General features: G+C 37.8%; 1 protein-coding gene across 1 annotated transcript in view; it reads left to right on the top strand.

The window, feature by feature from the left end:
- Positions 1-19,973, top strand: part of AGTR1 (angiotensin II receptor type 1) — an 82,978-nt gene that overhangs the window by 9,757 nt on the left and 53,248 nt on the right. The window lies entirely within an intron of this gene.

The following is a 19,973-nucleotide window of genomic DNA, read 5'->3' as shown; positions in this document are numbered from 1 at the left end:
CAACGGGAGAAGTCCTTTTAAGGACTAGAGCTCCCAGAACTAAGTGTAGTCCAGTGCCAGGGGTGGATAGAGTGAGTTCCCTGTTCAGCTCCAGAAGGGAGCGGTTCCTGGACCCCAGTCAAGCCACAGCAACTGTGGGCAGAATTGTCCTCTGTTCCAGCTAGGAAGTGGTCCTTGGCGGAGGTACTCAGCTGGGGTACAGGAAGCTCCATTACAGATATAAAGAGTAATATAAATAGAAGGGAAAAAGCAATTATTTAATTCTGGATGTAAATACTTTTTTTTTTTTACACTCACTTTCTGTTTTGTTTTTTGAGTTTTTTTTGCTTTTTGGCTTAGAGATTAGCCCTTTAGAAATATAACCCTAAGAGTAATATTCTCTCATCATCTCCTAGAGATATAATTAAAAAGTACTTCTACACATAAAATGGCCACCAAAAGCCAGACGACAAAAAGGGATAAGAGAGAAAATAAACTAGACAAAGGTATGCCTGGGTTCTTCTCCTCAGTCGCTCAAAAAGAGAAATCAATAATGGCAAACACAGAAATGCTGGGCAAAATATTCTGGAAGTAAGCCAAGAACCTGAAGACACAAATGTATACCAGACTTTTTTTAAGATTATATGCAGTCTATGGTGGAAAACCTAAAAGGCGAAATTAAGTCTAGTGACATTAAACAAGAAATTGGAAACCTAAGTACACGCCTTGAAAAAAATATAGCTGAAATGGAGGAGAATAATAAATAATTTAACTACTTAATGCCGTTACGACGTTCTATGCCGTAATGGCTTTCTACCCCAGGAGCCAGGAGAAACTTACCTCCGTCGTGATCCTCTTTAGGAGGACTGCCTGACAGCCCAGGCAGCCCTCCCCCGGCAAATCAGGCTCCTTATAGCTGGCTTTGGATCTGCCAGCAGGGAGACTGTCTGGGCTGTCAGAAAGTCCCCCTGCTGGTGGGTAGTGTAAAAAAAATAATAATGAAATCTGTTTAAAGTAAATTAAATGTGTGTGTGTATATATATATATATATATATATATATATATATATATATATATAAAATATATATAATATATTCTTCTTGTATATATTTAACGTAATATGCAGTGTATTTTAATGTTAATATAATTACTTATATTAGTATTAAAATACACTTAAAATAAGTTACATATATATATCTATATATATATATATTTACATATATATATATATATATATATATATATATATATATATATATATATATATATATATATATATATATTTGTGTGTATAATTATAATAATAAATAAATAAAATAATAAAATACATAAATAAAATATATATAAAAAATTATATATACACATGTAATTTCATTGTAACTGAATTTTTTTGTCAAGCTTTCTTTTATTGAGGCAATTTTAAGGACAGTACAGAAAGAAGAAAAGGGAGTGTTATCAAGTAAACAGACATCACATTTGCGACGGTAGTGTACAATCATAAACTCCAGCAGGCTCCAACCTCATTTGATAATAATAATACTAGTATACAGAAAGCATGCTAGTTATCAACTGAGAGAGAAATATTAAATGTCGGTGAGCAGTACTTTGAAACAAAATAATACGTTTTTAAGCGTGGTGCATTTCACAGGCTAAAGATACATGTCTAGCTTAGGCATTGTAGCATATCCCTGGAAAGGTTTGACTGGCTAGTCTATAAATTAGTAAAATGAAGGCAGGGTTAACATAGTGCACATTATGTGTTATAATGAGTTTAACATTAGCCAGATCAGGCTAGCTATTCATGAGTGTGCTACTAGAATATGCGTACACACAAATTAGGGTATTTCAGGATATATATAGGTAAGAGTATAATTATCACATAAATATTAACAGTATTAGAGTAATTCAACAGGCTGATATCCACCCTATGGCACACACTTCACTATGTACTTGGTTGCTGCGATTGTGAACCGAAAGAAAAATCAAAACAAATTTATATACATTGAAAATAAAGAAAGAATGTGTTAACTAAGGCGTTAGGAAGAGACACTGGATACTGGGCATCCTGCGAGTTGGCAGATAAGTCCGAAGATCCAGTAGGTGCGGATAGCTTAAAAGACAGTCTGCTCGTGTGGGTAGAGAAACACTTAACAGTAATGGCTCGATTGTCGCATGGTGTCAGTCCGGGCACAACACTCAGTCTTATGCGAGGACACAGTTCATGGACCGCCGTGTCAGCCAATAACCTCGCTGGGCAGTGAAGTTTCTGATGCTTGGCGATTCTGGAGGGTGAAGGTGAGCTGCAAGAAAGGAGTGGCCACTCCCCAGCCCCAGGCCTCCTGTAGTCTGCGTGCCACAGACTCAGGTTCTTTTTGAGGCTGGGTCTTTCCCTTCAAGGGCACCATGGAAGACCCCAGTGTTCTGCCACCGCCTGCCTTGGCCGGTCTTCCTACGCACTGGCCGATGCTTTAGAGGTAACCTCCTTGCAACCCTTGCAAGTGGGCATTTGGTGCGCTTATTGAGTATGAGGGGGTTTGCTATACCTGGGATAGGCTTGCTCCGTCTCTGCACCCCTGTCCCCAGTGGCTTCTCTCCGTGGGTAGGGGGAGGCCCAGTGAGGAGCTTCTCCAGCTGGTCCCAGAAGATCAGATTGAGGTTGCGGTTGGTGCCTGCGTGTGTGCAGGTATCGATATTCGGGCTGCGTCTGCCATGTTGCTGGGCCCGGCATATCCGGAGCCCCGGCTGTAGCGGGCAGGTTTAGTCGACAGTGCCGTGCGTGCCAAGTCGGTGGAGACCGGGATAACCCCCGCCGGTCCCGGGGGGGGGGAATGGTGGCTCAAGCTTTGCCTTGCAGTGTGTTGAGATGGCAGGAGAGCCATGCTTGTAGGCTGCCATGTCTGGGCGTTCAGAACCGTTGCAAAAGTCCACTTGTGTGGGATCATCCTGTAGGGCTCGGTATTCCAGATCTCTTGGCAGCCAAAATAAGTTGGGTCACAGCCTCTGCTCAGCGTAAATTGGCTAGATATGCGCTGAGAAGCAAGAGCAGCAGTTACATGCGTCTGCTCTGCTCTGCAGTCAGGCCCCGCCCCTCTCTAACTGTATTTTGTTATTAATATTTAAATATATGTATATATTATATATAATTACATAACTGATTACATAAGTATACACATAGAATTTAAATAAATATATATGTATACATATTAAAATTCTACGTATAATTAAGTAATCTTTTAACATAATTATGTGATTTAATTAATTAAACTTTGATTGACGTGCCTGACAACCCAGGCAGAAAGTGCAGAGAATATTATTCGCAAGCGCTATATTTAACCCTGTAACCTTCCAAGACACAATAAAACCTCTACATGGGAGTTACTGTTTTACTTGGGAGACTTCGCTGAACACAAATATTACTGTTTCAAAATAATAAATTGTATTACAAAGATGATATTTTCAGTAAAAGTGTAGTTTTTTTTGCATTTTTCACACACAAACAGCACTTTTACTGACTATATTATTGTTGTAATATGTTTTACTGTTTTGAAACACTTATACTTGGGAGAATTCACTGAACACAAACATAACAGTACCCCCCATGTGCAGGTTTTATTGTGTTTTGGAAAGTTAGAGAGTCAAATATAAGGCTTGCATTTGATTTTTTTTCACATTCAAATTTGCCAGTTTGGTTATGTTGCCTTTGAGGCCGTTTGGTAGCCCAGGAATGAGAATTACCCCCATGATGGCATACCATTTGCAAAAGTAGACAACCCAAGGTATTGCAAATGGGGTATCTCCAGTCATTTTTAGTAGCCAAATAGTCACAAACACTGGCAAAATATTTGTTATATGAACGCTAACTTTGGCCAGTGTTTGTGACTAAGTGGCTACTAGAAAAGACTTGACATACCCCACTTGCAATACCTTGGGTTGTGTACTTTTGCAAATGGTATGCCATCATGGGGATAATTCTCATTCCTGGGCTACCACACGGTCTTAAAGGTAATATTACTAATCTAATAAAAAATCTAATAAAAAAAAAAATAGAATGTGCAATATTTGACACTGTAACTTTCCAAAACACCGTAAAATATGTTAATGGGGGGTACTGTTGTACTCCTGAGACTTTGCTGAATACAAATATGTGCATTTTATTGCAGTAAAACCTAACAGTATTATGACATTTACAGCTAAAATGTCAGGCGGAACTACACATTTTAAAAAAAAATCTTAATTTCTGACAGTTTTTTTTTTTTTATTTTATTCATAATAAATTATGTTTCATGTATGAATAGTTCATGAGAAATTAAAGCCCTGTTTCTCCTGAACAAAATTATATATAAGTGTGGATGCACTTAATATGAAAGAGGTGAACTACGGGTGAACAGACATATAGCGCAAATTCCAGTTTTTGTTTACATTTTGTTTGATTAGAACGTGTATTATTGACTCCATCCTGAAGGAGTTAAAAAGCTTCAAGTAATTTCTGAACAGAAAATATCAGATATAGAATTAAAATTAGGTGACATGGAAGATCGCGCAAGAAGACAGAATTTAAAGGGAATCTCCAGTGCCAGGAAAATGATCCGTTTTCCTGGCACTGGAGGGTCCCTCTCCCTCCCACCCACCAATCCCCAGGTACTGAAGGGGTGAAAACCCCTTCAGTCACTTACCTGAGGCAGCGGCGATGTCCCTCGCCGCTGTCTCCTCCTCCGCGACGCTCCTCCTCTCCATTGCGTCGGCTGGTGGGTGAGACTGATGCCGCGCATGCGCATTAGCGCTCCTCATAGGGAAGCATTGAAAACTCATTCACAGCGTGAGGACGTCCAGCGATGCTCTAGCACAGGTTTCCTAGGTATTCACTAGAGCCTGGTAATGCACTTATGAACTGTTTCTGATCTATATTTTAACTATTATTTTTTATATATTTTTAATGTTTACTAAACTGGACCCTTTTTTATTACCTATCCAGTTTACCTTGCTTTAGTTCATCACGATTCATTATACATAGTATCCAAGCCTGCAGTTCTATATGCTGTATCGCTCAGCAGTTAGATATTGTTACTTTTTTATCTTTGATACCACAAAGTATAGCATTTTGAAATAGGTATCATTTACCCCCCACCTCATTGGGGATCGAGATACCTGTTTGCACATATTGGTTCAAGGAGTTTATTCAAGCATTTTGTGGTTTACTTATATTACCATCTGTTTCTATTTATTTTCTTCATTTTATTTATGTATTTATATTTATCTTTTACTTACATTTCTTACTTATATTTACTTTTACCCATCCCTTCCCCTTTTCTATCATCTACTCCACCTTCCTTCTACCTCCATTGCTGCCTTTTTTTATCCCTTACCACTTTGTTATAGCACTTAAAGGTATAGCACTTATTTTTAACACTTTAAGGCACAGTATCCACCTACTTCATATAGGAATCTACATTTCCATCCTATACCTATTAGGTTTATTTATCACAGTTTTAGCCATCAGCCACTAGCCAGCTCCTTGAGTTTACACACTATATTCTTAGGGTGTTTTTATCTGTCTTTAATATAGGTTTTTAGTGAATCCTTATTGTTTCCAGTTTGAGCAGCTTAGTGCTAGTCTGTCTCCCTCTTCTCTGTGTGTTACACTAGGTACACCAGAACAGTCTAGGTACACACAGAAAGAATAACAGCAAATCTTTAAAAAATGAAAATAAATTAATATTACAGAGGAAATAGGGCAGATAAAATCCTTCCAAAAAAAATTTAAGAAAAAACAAACCGATAATAGAGTTCATAAATCAATAGTTGACTCTAAAACATATATTAACACTGTAGAAATTGGACAGGCCTTTAATGATTATTATTCTAATCTTTATAATATAGAATCTAGACCTGGAATGTCATTGATAGAGAAGTATCTTTCTAAGACTTCTCTTCCTATTCTTAAAAATTATCATAAAGATCAACTTAATAGATCTATTACCAGGAGATAGGAAGGGCTATATCTGATTTGAAAAAAATATAAATCTCCAGGACCCGATGGGTTTTCCAATTTTATTTTTAAGTCATATTCCTCTAAGGTCACAGATGTCCTGACTAAAGTGTTTAGTGATATAATTGAGGGTGGGGAATATCCTGGAAAGATGACAAGAGTAAATATTATCCCTATATTAAAGCAGGGTAAGACCCCAACAGAGATCTCCAACTACTGTCCAATATCTTAATGTTGATATTAAGATATATGTGTCAGTGCTTTCCGCTAGACTGAAAACCATCATTGGAGAATTAATCTATTTAGATCAAGTGGGTTTTGTCCCGGTAAATATTCCCCTATAGAAATGCATAGGTGAGGCTGTATAATTATAGGTCTCTAATAGGTTAAATCACAGATATTAAAGTGACACTGTCACCTCAAACCTGCCTTTCTCCAATTGTTTAGTCTTCTCTTCCTCTTTCAGAATCTGTTCTTCTTATTTTATGTATTTCTCTACGATAAGACTACTTTTGTATTTTTTCTACACTTGACAATATTGACAAAGCGTAGAGCTTGATGCAAGTTCCTCTTCCCTTGTCAAGATTAAAAAGAGTGTGGAACTTGCCTTAAGCTCTTCCCATTATCACTTGTCGGAAAGATACACAAGACAAAGTAGTCCCAACATAGTCTTATGTTTTAATGAGAACTTTATCAGAACAGAATTTGAAAGAGGAAGAGGACAATAAGAGAAAGGAAAGTGCGAGGTGACAATAACTTTAAGTGATGAGTTTTGGGTATCACATGCTCATCAGTGTTTGTGCAACCATCCTCCTGCTCAAGATTGTTTGGGTTGCAAGGTATATATGGGACGTTTCACACATCACTGCTGATGCTCTTCGTCCTTCTATCAGAGGAGAAAAATGAAGGCTTCCTGGTTGTTACAATGTGTTCTTTTTAAATAAAATGTGAAATGAGGTCAGATTGCAACAGATAGTAATTCTGACTTAACTGCATCTGCAAATATAATAGATAAGAGCTTTAAAATCAATTACAAGCCAGTACAAAAAACCTTGTTTTATTAACAAACTCAATGTAATGGTTTGTAAAATTCATGCAGCAATGTACAGCAAGTATTAAGCAAGCTATAGTGACCAGTAAATAGCCAATTTGCTAGAGATATCCGTCATAGTATTACAAGAATAAGTGAATTTATAACAGCAATCATGGACATATAACCAACTCTATCTTCTTCCACCATTGCATGTCACTAATGACATCGCATCACAGCATTGCATGGAGTGTCCCAAATTATTCCAGGGTCTTCTGTTATTTAACTGTAATATGTATTTTCTCCTCTTTTAATAGTAATTTTAATTCAGATTGCTTTTTTTTCATATACATGGTTATTGACAAGAAAGAGAATTTCTGGGAATTCAAAGAGAATCTCAAAATTCAAGCCAAAATAGCCGACATGGACACAATCGGACTCGATTTTGTTTGCAGTTTGACTATGTTGGCTTTGAATTTGACATTCGTCAACGATTCCTGGCAATTCTCACTTTAGTGAATAACCCTGTTTGTACTGGGCTAGAACGTGCCTTCCTGGGCTAGAGCACTCACAGCACCAGCACAGAAGATAATACAATGAAAAACTTCTTACTGGTGAATTCCCTGGCACTGACTGAAAATCTGTGTCAGGGAAAGAGGAGAGGCTGCAGATAAGGGAAAGAGGAGATGGCTTGCAAAGTCTGCAGATAAGAAATTGTCTCAATATGGCTCTTGGGGTTATTCACTAAACCTTGATTTGAAATCTGAAGTGCTAAATTGAGGCTAAAATAACATAGATGAGTTGGATAAATCAGCTATGCATTTCTACATTTTACATTTTACAATTTACAAGGTTATTCACTAAGGTGAGAATTCAAAGTGAATTCAAAGGTGAATTTCAAACGTAAGGTCCCAAAATATTAGCAGCATGCAATGATACCTTTTTATTGGACAAGAGAGTTGTCTTCTCTTTTTCAGGTCTGAAACAATACAGATCAATATGATCGAGTTTAACACTTAAAAAAACAATTAACATTAATTATATTGTTACAATGGCATCTGTCATGGGGTGGGATATATTAGAAAACAGCCAGTTGTATTTCATATGTTGGAATCAGGAAAAATGAGCACGCGCAAAATTCTCAGTGACTTTGACAAGAGCCAAATAGTTATGGTTAAATGACTGAATTGAAATTAATTTAAACAGGGAGAATGTGTCAGGTTGCTCACAAATATGGGGGGGGGTAACCCCTATATATAAGAACATAAATATGACTGAAGGGGAGACTGAGAGGTAAAAATATAGATACCTCCCAAAACTATCCTTGACAAGAAGGAGAGCAACCCCTTTAAGAAATAATAATATTATTAAAACATCACTTTTAATAAATTGTCTTAAAACCCAAGTCAGGGAGTGAAAAGTATAGTAGTCTAAATATCAAAATAATAAATGTAGGTTTACAAAAAAATACAGACTTAAAATAAAAAAAAAACGTTGCTGAGGGTAAAAAAGGGGAAGGCAAAAATGAAAAGTCAATCTGTCTCTTTAGCAATGTCAGGGTGAGCAAGGATAGAGCCAAGAAGGGGTTAAATAGATCCTAAAAAGCTAGAACCCTATCGTGCCTCAAGGGTACCCCTTAAAAAATCTAGAACTCCACTATATCTCCCCAATACCCACAAAAGGACTTCCAGGTCAAAGGGTAAGCCCTTCTCCTAGCACCCTCAGTCACACCAATATCTAATTATAAAAAAAAAAAACGTAAAAGGATACAAAATAAAAAATAACGAATTGAATAGAAGTCAATCTTAGCGAAGTGGCTAATCTTAGGGTATTGAAGACAATCTGCCTAATCTGCGTGCCAAAATCTCTGCTAACTAATAGCCTGCTGCGCGTTTCGCCAAGTGCTGGCTCTTCCAGGGGAAAAGATGTTATGAAAATCGGACGTTTAAATATCCCGCCCTTTGCAATGATTGGATGTTGGTTCAATTTCTCCATGCAATGGGCGGGACTGATGTCTCTTAGGTAATATTAACCTGTGGTATGCCTGTAAGAACTGAAGAAAAACTACAGCATACATGTTTATTGAAAAATTGTTGCATTCATCATGAATAAAATTAATTGATCAGAGAAATGAATAAATTGTAACGCATCCAGATGTCATATTTATTGCGGTCATATTTACAGTAAACGGGGTAATCAGCCCTTAATTTAATAAAAGTGATTGTAGGAAATCATTAATAATCATTAATTATTGAATATTGCCTACAAAAATTATTAATGAGTAAATACCCACTGAATATATAATATTGCCTCAGGAAATTACTTGTAAGGCAATGCACATTAAAGTTTGTCAGCTTACAATACACTTTAGATATAAATGATGAGAGAAAGGGGTAAATGAGTCTGTGCGTTCTAGGCACAGTGAATGCATAATAACCAATCATTAAAAAAATTGTATCAGTTTACATTCCGCATTAAATGAGTGACAGACTAACAAGCCTAACTGGCAACAGAGTATAGGCTTAAGAGTACCGATGTGTCCAAAAGGTAATTGCAACCTATTACTTAACTGATATGTGATCAGTGTAAGATAACATAATGATAATTAAATATAGAATTCATTAATTTACAATAAATAAGTTACATAATCCAAAAGGACAGTAAATCAAAAAAATTAAGAATTTCCAGAGGGATAGAGGTTCCAATGTATTGGAACGAATATCAATTGTCTTAAAGTTACAACTGTTAAATAAACAGAACATCTTCTATAGTTTATTTATTTTGTCATGAGTGTAATGAATCCCTTTTTGCAGCCAAATGTCTAAAATAATCATCCGATTTTCCAAATCTATAAAGGAATATAAAAATAAGTCGGTCCTAGTGGCCGGTCAGGGTATAAATGCTTAGATGACTGGGCCAATATGTAGTGATGAGTACTTCCCAAAAGTGGAAAGGAAGGACACCAGAAAACAGGAATAAGGTTTATGTGCACTGAAAGCTAATTTATGCACGTGGGGAGTAAACGATAGCCCGTTTGATTAGATCACACAGAAGAGCTACCTTAGCTCAAATTGCAAAAAAAATAAAAAAATAAATGCTGCCCATGATAGTACGGTGTCAGAACACACAGTGCACTGCAGTTTGCTGCAAATGGAGCTTTATAGTCATAGAGCGGTGAAAGCGTCAATGATGACCCCTGTCCACTGCCAAAAGTGCCTTTAACCCCTTAACCCCTTAAGGACAAAACTTCTGGAATAAAATTGAATCATTAAGGGGTAAAATGGAATCATTAAGGGGTTAAGGACACATGACATGTGTGACATGTAATGATTCCCTTTTATTTCAGAAGTTTGATCCTTAAGGGGTTAATAGGGATGTGAGCATCAGAACTGGACCATGGAGCAATGGAAGTAGGTTGTCTGGCCTGATGAATTATGTTTTGTTTTAGATCAGGTGGATTGCCTGGTGTGTGTGTGTGTGTGTGTGTGTGTACATCATTTACCTGGAAAAGAGATGGCAGCAGCATGTGCTGTGGGAAGAAGGCACGCCGGCGGAGGCAGTTTTAAGCACTGTGCAATGTTTTGCTGGGAAACCTTGGGTCCTGGCATTCATGTAAAAAGTTACTTTGACACATACCAGCTACCTAAAGATATATATAGCTTGCTCAAATATCAGTAAAGTGGGAGTATTGGAAAATAAATATGGAAGACATTAAGATTTGTGTTCATATAAAGTTTTGGTAGTGTGCCAGAAAGCCAGAATCTAAATGACGTCCTTCATCTATGGTGCTGAAATGCAAGCTCAAAATAGATGAAAAGGAAAAATGATCTAAATCAGTTGAACTTCTAGCTTGGTTACATTGGCCTAAATTTGAAATTCACTTTGGATTCACTTTAAAGTCTGACTTTAGTGAATAACCCTGATAGATTTCATAAAACAGAAATTTGGGGGCTAGTGAATAACTCTGCCTGTCCTGACTTCCTCTAAGCTTGGATTTTGTGATTAATTAACAGGATGCTAGCCCTTCATATTTTGACAACATTTCTTCTTCCCAGTTAGGTCATAATTGACATAAATGCACAAAAAAACCTTTTTGGGGTATCTATGATCTTTATTATGCTATTACAATATTAGTAATGATTAACATATAGTACAAATTTAGAGCACTTAGCATGCTCCCTTCAACTAAACCAGTGTAATGGACATTGTAATAGCCCAATTTTATTAATTATTTTGTATTGTCATCCAGATCTCTGTGTCTTCTACTCCATGTCTTGCTTCAAATTGGAAGATTTTTGCTGAGTGCCGATCGACTAAAGTTCTCAGCCTATCAATGGTCTCCCATTGAGAAAAATAATTGATGGCTTTGTTGCAGGGTAGTGAGTAAGGAGGGTTCGCACTTCAGAAAGCCTTCCAATAGGTTTTCCTTTTGCTTCAGGAACGATACAGCAGCTATGGAACATATGGGCTGGGAGCATTCTGAGGACTGACAATTTGACCGCAAGTTTCGCAAACTGCCTCATACTGCCTCATACTGGTACAGTGTTTGTTTTACACTCACTGGAAGCCTGTTTTAGTGTACATTTAAAAATGCCTGCCTTTTGTTCCAGAGTGCTGATTGGGTCTCAGTGTGGTATGTTTCTGATTAAGAGCCATTCTCGGGGGACTTTTACATTAGTACATATTGCTTATTTGTATGCACTTCCACAAGTTGTAGGTTTGCCATTCCATCTATTTTTAGGTGATTAGAAACTCCGTAAGTTAAACGTCCCCTGCATTACTATTTAACAAATTTACATTTCCTGGTGGTTTGTTGTTATGAGGCTATATGATGCAATCAAACAATTAGTGGTTGAACTGTGGATTTTGGTACAACTTAGTATTTGGAGACCACATATATATAATTTTATTTGTTGCTGAGTTTACACTAATCACTGAGCTACCTGTGCATCAAGTTGGAATGGTTTCAAGTTTTCCCTGTCATAGAGCTAATATGCTCACCATAGTGTTGCATGCCTTTTTGCAGAGATTACATATTATCCTTTTGCTTCCTTATCTTGGCCATCTTTGCCACATGCCTCTTATTTCACTGTTGCTCATTATAATGCAGCACCTTAGGGTCTCAGTTTATCTTGTGTACTCACTTTTATGCCTATTTAGTCATATAACTATTCACAATTCACAGCATATGCATCAATGGAAGTCATTGGGTTGATTGGCAGATATAGTCCTTCATCTCTGCAAAATCTTGCTATGTATCCTGTAATTTAGTTTCATAATTCCTTGATGATTCTTGCTGTATAAGCCTTTTTTTAATAATAAAGATCAGGATAAGGTTCAGCGCTGATAAGAAACAGGGAATATTACAGCAAGGCAGCACACCTTAAAAAGGGGAATCCCCTCTGGACCCCTTAGAATACAATGGAGGAAAAAGGAAGGAATAAGGGTGCGCCTAAAACAAGTGGAAATAACAAATAATAATATAAAAGTAGGTTTAGCAGCAATAACAGAAACGTCCGAAAAATGTCCAAATATAATATAAAAAATTGGAATAACAACAGGTACCTATTAGTCCAAATATAAAATATCCAAATGTGCAAATGGTGGTCCTAGTAGTCCATCAGAAGGGTATGTAGCGTCCGAATGTATATTTGTAGTTTGGAGATAAATATGCGGGAAGAACAGAAGAGAGAAAAACTCCAATGGTGTAGTATAAAAACAAAATATGGATATTCTGTAAATAACAGTGGAACTACTCACAATATTCAGAGCTTAAATCCAGCTCTGGTATGGATAGCGTGAAGTGGAATAATCCCCACTCAAGGATATGTGGTGCTCCTCTTTGGTCCTTTGGTGAAAAGATGGAGTAGTCCAACTCGGGATAATAAAAAATAAAAAATAGGGGGCGGGGCCGGGCCGCCGTGCTGGTCGGTCGCAAGTCAGAGCGGCTCCGGCAACATATCTTTGCAAACACGCTCAAAACCGTTATTTTTGCATCAAATACGAACTGACAGCTCAGATGCCCAGTGCCGAGGCACAACTGGACCTGGGGAGAGGCTGGCTCGCTGAGCTACAGTCCCCCAGGGGAGAGGATCGCGGTGCCCTAACCCGGGCCTTCTCCAGCGGTGAGCGAGGCAGACGGCCGCTGCCTCGCTATCCTGCACCACAGAGCCCGGCCAAAAGCTCTGATCGGCGCGGACCTGGCTCCGTTCCCCCCCCTATGGATCGGGGGGGTGATCCCGGTCCACACCCGGTGGCCACAAGCGAGATTCCACATCTGAGGCCGGGGAACCTGATCGCCGCCTCCAAGATGGCGGGCGCCATGTGCGCTGAATGCATGCAGGACAAACCTCCCTCCTGGCGTCCACTACCCACGACACAGCTCTTGATAGCAGATACCGCCACAAGGAGAAGCAGCAATACTCGGGCTAATCCCCGCTACCACACAAACCACCAACGCAAGCAACTGGCGCATGGAAAGTGCGGGTGATAGCAGCGACACCGAGGAGACCGGTTATCCAGCGTCGACCATCCACCCAGCAAGACACCTCTGGAAGCGGACCAACCCTGTACCCGCTTACTACTCAGCCTTTGACAGGATCAGACTTACACTCTGACAACCCCTGCTCTACAAGACGCTTGCTTCCCACTACACAGACACCACAGAGCAGGTATCAGGGTAAAACAGGACTGCACCTCTATGAATAGTCTTGGACTCACTGAGATACCGACCCTCTCCCACGAAGGCAGTTCGGGGTGCCCCGATCCACCAGGGTGATAATCACACGTTTTCCTTCCACTATTATGATGCACAATATGCATATAAGCGAAAGCCTCACACTGCTTTATTGTTCCTATAGAAGCAACATACCTCACTCCAGCATGTACCTTATTATTAACTGGTATGTTGAAATATAGGCATGACTATAGCATTGCTACTTACTTCAATCCTGAGGCACATAGTTTCTTTACCTGTACCTCTAAACGTTGTAACCCCACTCTTTAATTAAGCCTGTATTCATTTATAATTTAAAAAAGCGCTCTCATCAATGCCACTGTAAAACCTATTTTGTATGCAAATGTACGCTGTTGTGGCGTTTGTCAATGATACTGTACACACCTGCGCAATAAAAATAAAGAATTTAAAAAAAAAAAAAAAAAAAAAAAAAAAAAAATATAGTGCTCACTGTATAAATGATGAAACAATTAAAATGAGATAAAATATACTCACGGTATATAGAGCAGACGTACTGCTCGGTGGATGGCGTATGGGTGGTATAATCCCCACCTGAAGGATTCTTTGGTAGTCCAATATGGTCGGAATCAATGGTGGTTAGGTCTGGATAAAATAAACTTGCATAGAATAAAATAGCACATAATATAATATAAAAGTGAAAGAAGGAATGTGGCAAACCAGTGTATAATAGCCAAATATTCCTTTAATAACACTTTGATTTATAAAAGAAAAAAGTTTCTATACGCGTTTCGCCACAATAGGCTTCATCAAGTAGAAACATATATAAAAAAGAGAAAAAAAGAGAAAAAAAAGAGAAAAAACAGACCTAACCATGTTAGGTCTGTTTTTTCTCTTTTTTATATATGTTTCTACTTGATGAAGCCTATTGTGGCGAAACGCGTATAGAAACTTTTTTCTTTTATAAATCAAAGTGTTATTAAAGGAATATTTGGCTATTATACACTGGTTTGCCACATTCCTTCTTTCACTTTTATATTATATTATGTGCTATTTTATTCTATGCAAGTTTATTTTATCCAGACCTAACCACCATTGATTCCGACCATATTGGACTACCAAAGAATCCTTTAGGTGGGGATTATACCACCCATACGCCATCCACCGAGCAGTACGTCTGCTCTATATACCGTGAGTATATTTTATCTCATTTTAATTGTTTCATCATTTATACAGTGAGCACTATATTTTTCATTTTTTATTATCCCGAGTTGGACTACTCCATCTTTTCACCAAAGGACCAAAGAGGAGCACCACATATCCTTGAGTGGGGATTATTCCACTTCACGCTATCCATACCAGAGCTGGATTTAAGCTCTGAATATTGTGAGTAGCTCCACTGTTATTTACAGAATATCCATATTTTGTTTTTATACTACACAATTGGAGTTTTTCTCTCTTCTGTTCTTCCCGCATATTTATCTCCAAACTACAAATATACATTCGGACGCTACATACCCTTCTGATGGACTACTAGGACCACCATTTGCACATTTGGATATTTTATATTCGGACTAATAGGTACCTGTTGTTATTCCAATTTTTTATATTATATATGGACATTTTTCGGATGTTTCTGTTATTGCTGCTAAACCGACTTTTATATTATTATTTTTTATTTCCACTTGTTTTAGGCGCACCCTTATTCCTTCCTTTTCCTTTTTTTTAATAATACTGTAATAATATTTTGTCCTCTTTATTTTCAGGCCTAACCCGACTGTCGGTTCTGGTACACTATAACCAACTTTGCCTAAGGAATTGGGTCATATTATGGCTTTTTTTTCACCAACCACAAATTTTCAAGCCACAGGCCTGTTGTTGTGGGAGGGGTTTAGGCTGCCATTTAGAAATGCTTGCAACTCGTACTTCGGGATCGCAGGCAATTCTTCTCACCCTTTCACTCCAATTTTTTCCCAAATAGCCCCTCTTTATTTTCATTTATAACCCAACCGTTGGTTCCTGGACACTTCAACCAACGTTCCCTTAGGAATTAGGTCATAGAATGAATTATGTACTTGGAGAAAACTGCATATATCTAGCAGATTTTTCTATTTTTTTGTGTTTGGACGCAAAGAAGGTGATTGTGCAGAAAGAGATGATGTTTAACATCTGGAATGAATGTGAATTTCATATTTAAGTTTGAAATCTTTAGTCTCTAGATCATGCTATATATTCATCCTGAGTATGGTTTAGATACAAACACTTGTTATGTCTTCATCAGAACTGGAAAAGAACATTGCCCCTGAGAATAGCTCATGCCATTGTTTGTGGAATCTTCTCCCCGCAAAGAAATATTACATGTGTTTTCTATTTTAATATCATTATATGTATTTTGCATCTCTTCCACTACAGTACTTTTAGTAAACACTGTTTAAAAATAAGGGAAAATCTGGTCTTATCCAGTTCTGACAGTTCAATGACAGATCCAAGATCTAAAAGTACATTTTAATGACCAGATCACAATTCTGGGAAAAAAATCTTTTACTTGTCTTTTCAAGTCTTTTACTTGTGTAGACCAGTATACTTTGTTTAATATAAATAACACTGGTAAATAGTGCTCATGGTGAAATCACTTGTAAATGAAGCACATTCACAACAATATATGCCTTTTAACCAATTTTGGTCATGGGTCTTTTAAAGTCTGTTGTTGTTGTGTTGTTGTTGTGTTGTTGTTTTTTTTTTTTTTTTTTAATTAGATGATTCTCTCGGCCAGTATGGTACAAATGGAAGTTTATTCATTAAATAATAAGCTGTGATAAGTTGTAAACTAAGATGTTAAATTGAAATCAAATAAATCGGTAAATCCTTAACTATCCTGAGAAAATAGCCATAATATCTTCATAGGGCATTGTTTCCAGTATTGTACATACATGTTAACAAGTTTATATCTGTGTTCTTACAGTAACTTTTTTTTTTCTATTGAGATACTAGCTATAAGCATTAAATGAACACTATAGGGCCAGGAACACAAACACGTATCCTGACCCTGTAGTGTTTAAACCCCCATCTAGTCCCCCGGGAATTCATAAATATAGTAAAATCTTACTTTGATTCAAGTCTGCAGCTGCTGGATTTGCCTCTGATCTGCCTGCTTGGCTGACATCATCAGAAGTGATTATCTAAGTCAACTTCAGATAATGCTTTACAATAGAATTGTCCGAGACTGTCAAGGAGGCAGATCAGGGGCAGAGCCAAACAGCCCTGGCCAATCAGCTTCTCCTCATAGAGATGTATTGAATCAATGCATCTCTATAAGGAAAGTTCAGTGTCTCCATGCAGAGGGTGGAGACACTGAATGTCAGGGCTGCACAGTGTACAGAACAGTCCCAGAAAGCACCTCTAATGGCCATCTGAGGAGTGGCCAGTTTAGGTGTCCCTAGGCTGTAATGTTCTTAAAAGACAGTGTTTACAGCAAAAAGCCTGAAGCGAATGATTCTCCTCACCAGAACAAATACAGTAAACTGTAGTTGTTTGAGTGACTATAGTGTCCCTTTAACATAATAAGAGGATAAAATGAAGAGGTCTTTCTACACTTACTGAAAACAATACAGATTGTCAATTTCTAATTAGCCTCCTTACAAAAAACCTCAGATGAAGTTTATTTGTAAGTTCGCAATTAAGTAAATAAGTAAATAAACAACATCAAACAATGCTCCCTTTTAAAACTGAACATGGACTTTAGCTCCTAGGCAGACCACAACTCTTCATAGTTTAACTCAGTAAATATAAAATAGTCTTTAATGAAGTAGTACTTTCTGTTTAATGGGCAGCTAGGGTAGGGTTAGACGATCAGCTGGTGATCTTTGCCTATCACCAACTATCTGGCTAAAACTTTCTCATATTGCGCCACAGAGAGGAATGAAGAATGAAGTCGGCGGCAGCTGTGTCAAGTGCAGGAGTTACAGCTTCTTTGGGAATAAACTAAAACTTACCTCAGTTCTAGTGCTGAGCCTCCTCTGGTGACATCACCCCCCCTCACTACAGAGGGAGGAATTTCAGGGAGGACTTGGGTGAAATAGACTTTTCGCCAGATGCTGATAACAGACATCCAATATGCAGAGAACTGACATTAGCCCAGCCGAAACTCCTTTCTGGGCTGGCTAATAACAGCCCAATGATTCTGCAAAGGGTGAAGTTACACCTCCGGTAGCAATGGGGCCAAACTCTGTATGTGTAGCATTTCATAGCAATTACAAACTCCAAGCACTGTACCCACTTCAAATCACTGAATAGTTCTTGGTGTATCCTTTACTTTTAGAATTACCTGATACTAAACATGTTTTGAAATTGGGAAGACAAAATTTAGCCAGTTTTGATGGACAACAAATAACAACCAAAGAAGAGTACACTGAAATATCCATCATCTTCAGGCATGTCCTTGAGTATTGATGTTATTTGGTTTCATAAAATACTTTTGTTGTTAGACAATTATATTATTTTTTATAATTTATATAGTTTTTGACTGAAATGTGAACTTTTCCAAATGTTTCATTTGCACTAAGGTAAAGTTGCCAATATTATTATTATTGCCTGGACAGTCCCAATTTTTGGGCTCATGTTTTAGCACTTGTCTGCTTTCAGAAATGTACCCAACAAATATAGATTGTGATCAGTATTACTAAATAATACAGATTGCACACTTAACTGGGCTAGGCTGATTTCATTATTGTTCACGGTTATGTTGACTCCAGCAGGGACGAGTGAGGGAAGCTGATATGAGGCATGATCGTAATGCAGTTTGTTATGACATGCCCTTGAGCTGTCACTGGCCCTACTCACGCACTCCTGTCTTGGGTTAAGATCCCAACATGATCAATTATTACTAACAAAGTTGGACCACACACATATAGATGGTGTTTATTGGAAAACCATCTTGTCCGGAGGCACTACAGATTAAAATTTTAGCAAGTGCAACTTAATGCATATTGAATTTGCTACCAACATGGAACACATAAGGCTTACTTCCTTATTTACTATTAGTTGATCTACTTGTTAATATGACAGGTGAGTTCAAAATAAACTTGAAGATTTGTATCGGTCCGAACTATAATTCGTCCGAATATGTGCCGAATAGTGATCACTCAATTTCATAACCTTTGAGCTGAAATGTACCCAAATCATGAGACAACCGAAACATGCAATGCCAAGCACGGTTGAATTGCAATTCTGATCTCTGCCTGTGGAGTCAAAAAGAGAGATGATTGGAAAAAAAATGATTGATGGCTAGAGGAAAGTCACTAAAGAGTTACAGAATTCATTGGACAAATTTTTTATAAATTGCAGTTGGGTTGAAAATTAATGTACAAGTCTCGTCTCTAATATGCAGAGAACCTGAACATATTTTCTGCATACAGCACCAACAAATTTAATAATATTCCTGATGACCAGATTGAATTGCAACTGAAATAGATACAAATATGAAACATTTCAAAGATATTGTAATATTGATACTTTAACATATTTTAGCCAATATATCATCATCAGTTTATATTAAAAGTCTTTTAATGCCCAGATTTACAGTCCATTGTTCTTAGTGTGTGTTTTTTCTAGAATATGGGGGGAAAATTGCTTTTGATTATTATGGTGACTTTTACATTGGTGTTCCTTAGAGCCAAATCATTTACAGGTGTCAGATTTTAGTATTGCTTACTTTTAGTAAGTATTGTTTATTATTGTTCTGTATATTTTGTCAAAGGGTCACTCCAGACCCCTAAAGTATTTTAGCTTGCCTTAAGTGTTTATGTGTGAAGAGTGTGTCATTTTTTAATGTCTACAAAAAATGCAGATGCAAATTGAAATTGTCACTATTATAAATTAACCTTGTTACACCCTCTGGCTGTCAATCAGACACCTGTGTTGTTACTTCTTGGTTTGGTTAGCTCAGTGGAGCTAAACTCAAGTGGCAGACACTTGCTCAGATCCTCATGCCTTGCAAAGACTGATTGAGCTGTTGTGGGAAGCCTGTAATTTGAAAGTCATAGAAAGTTTAGGCTGGGTTGGAGAGGGCTAGTGATGTCCCAAACGGTTCACTGGTGAATAGTTCCTGGCGAGCATAGCATGTTCGCGTTCGCTGCCGCGGGCGAACACGTGCGATGTTCGGTCCACCCGCTATTCTTTATCATTGAGTAAACTTTGACCCTGTACCTCACAGTCAGCAGACACATTCCAGCCAATCAGCAGCACACCCTCCCTAACAGACCCTCCCACCTACTGGACAGCATCCA

This window comes from Pelobates fuscus, chromosome 2, assembly GCF_036172605.1.
Source record: "Pelobates fuscus isolate aPelFus1 chromosome 2, aPelFus1.pri, whole genome shotgun sequence".
NCBI lineage: Eukaryota > Metazoa > Chordata > Amphibia > Anura > Pelobatidae > Pelobates > Pelobates fuscus.
The sequence above is the reverse complement of the archived record's forward strand: the minus strand, read 5'-3'. Positions and strand labels throughout refer to the sequence as shown.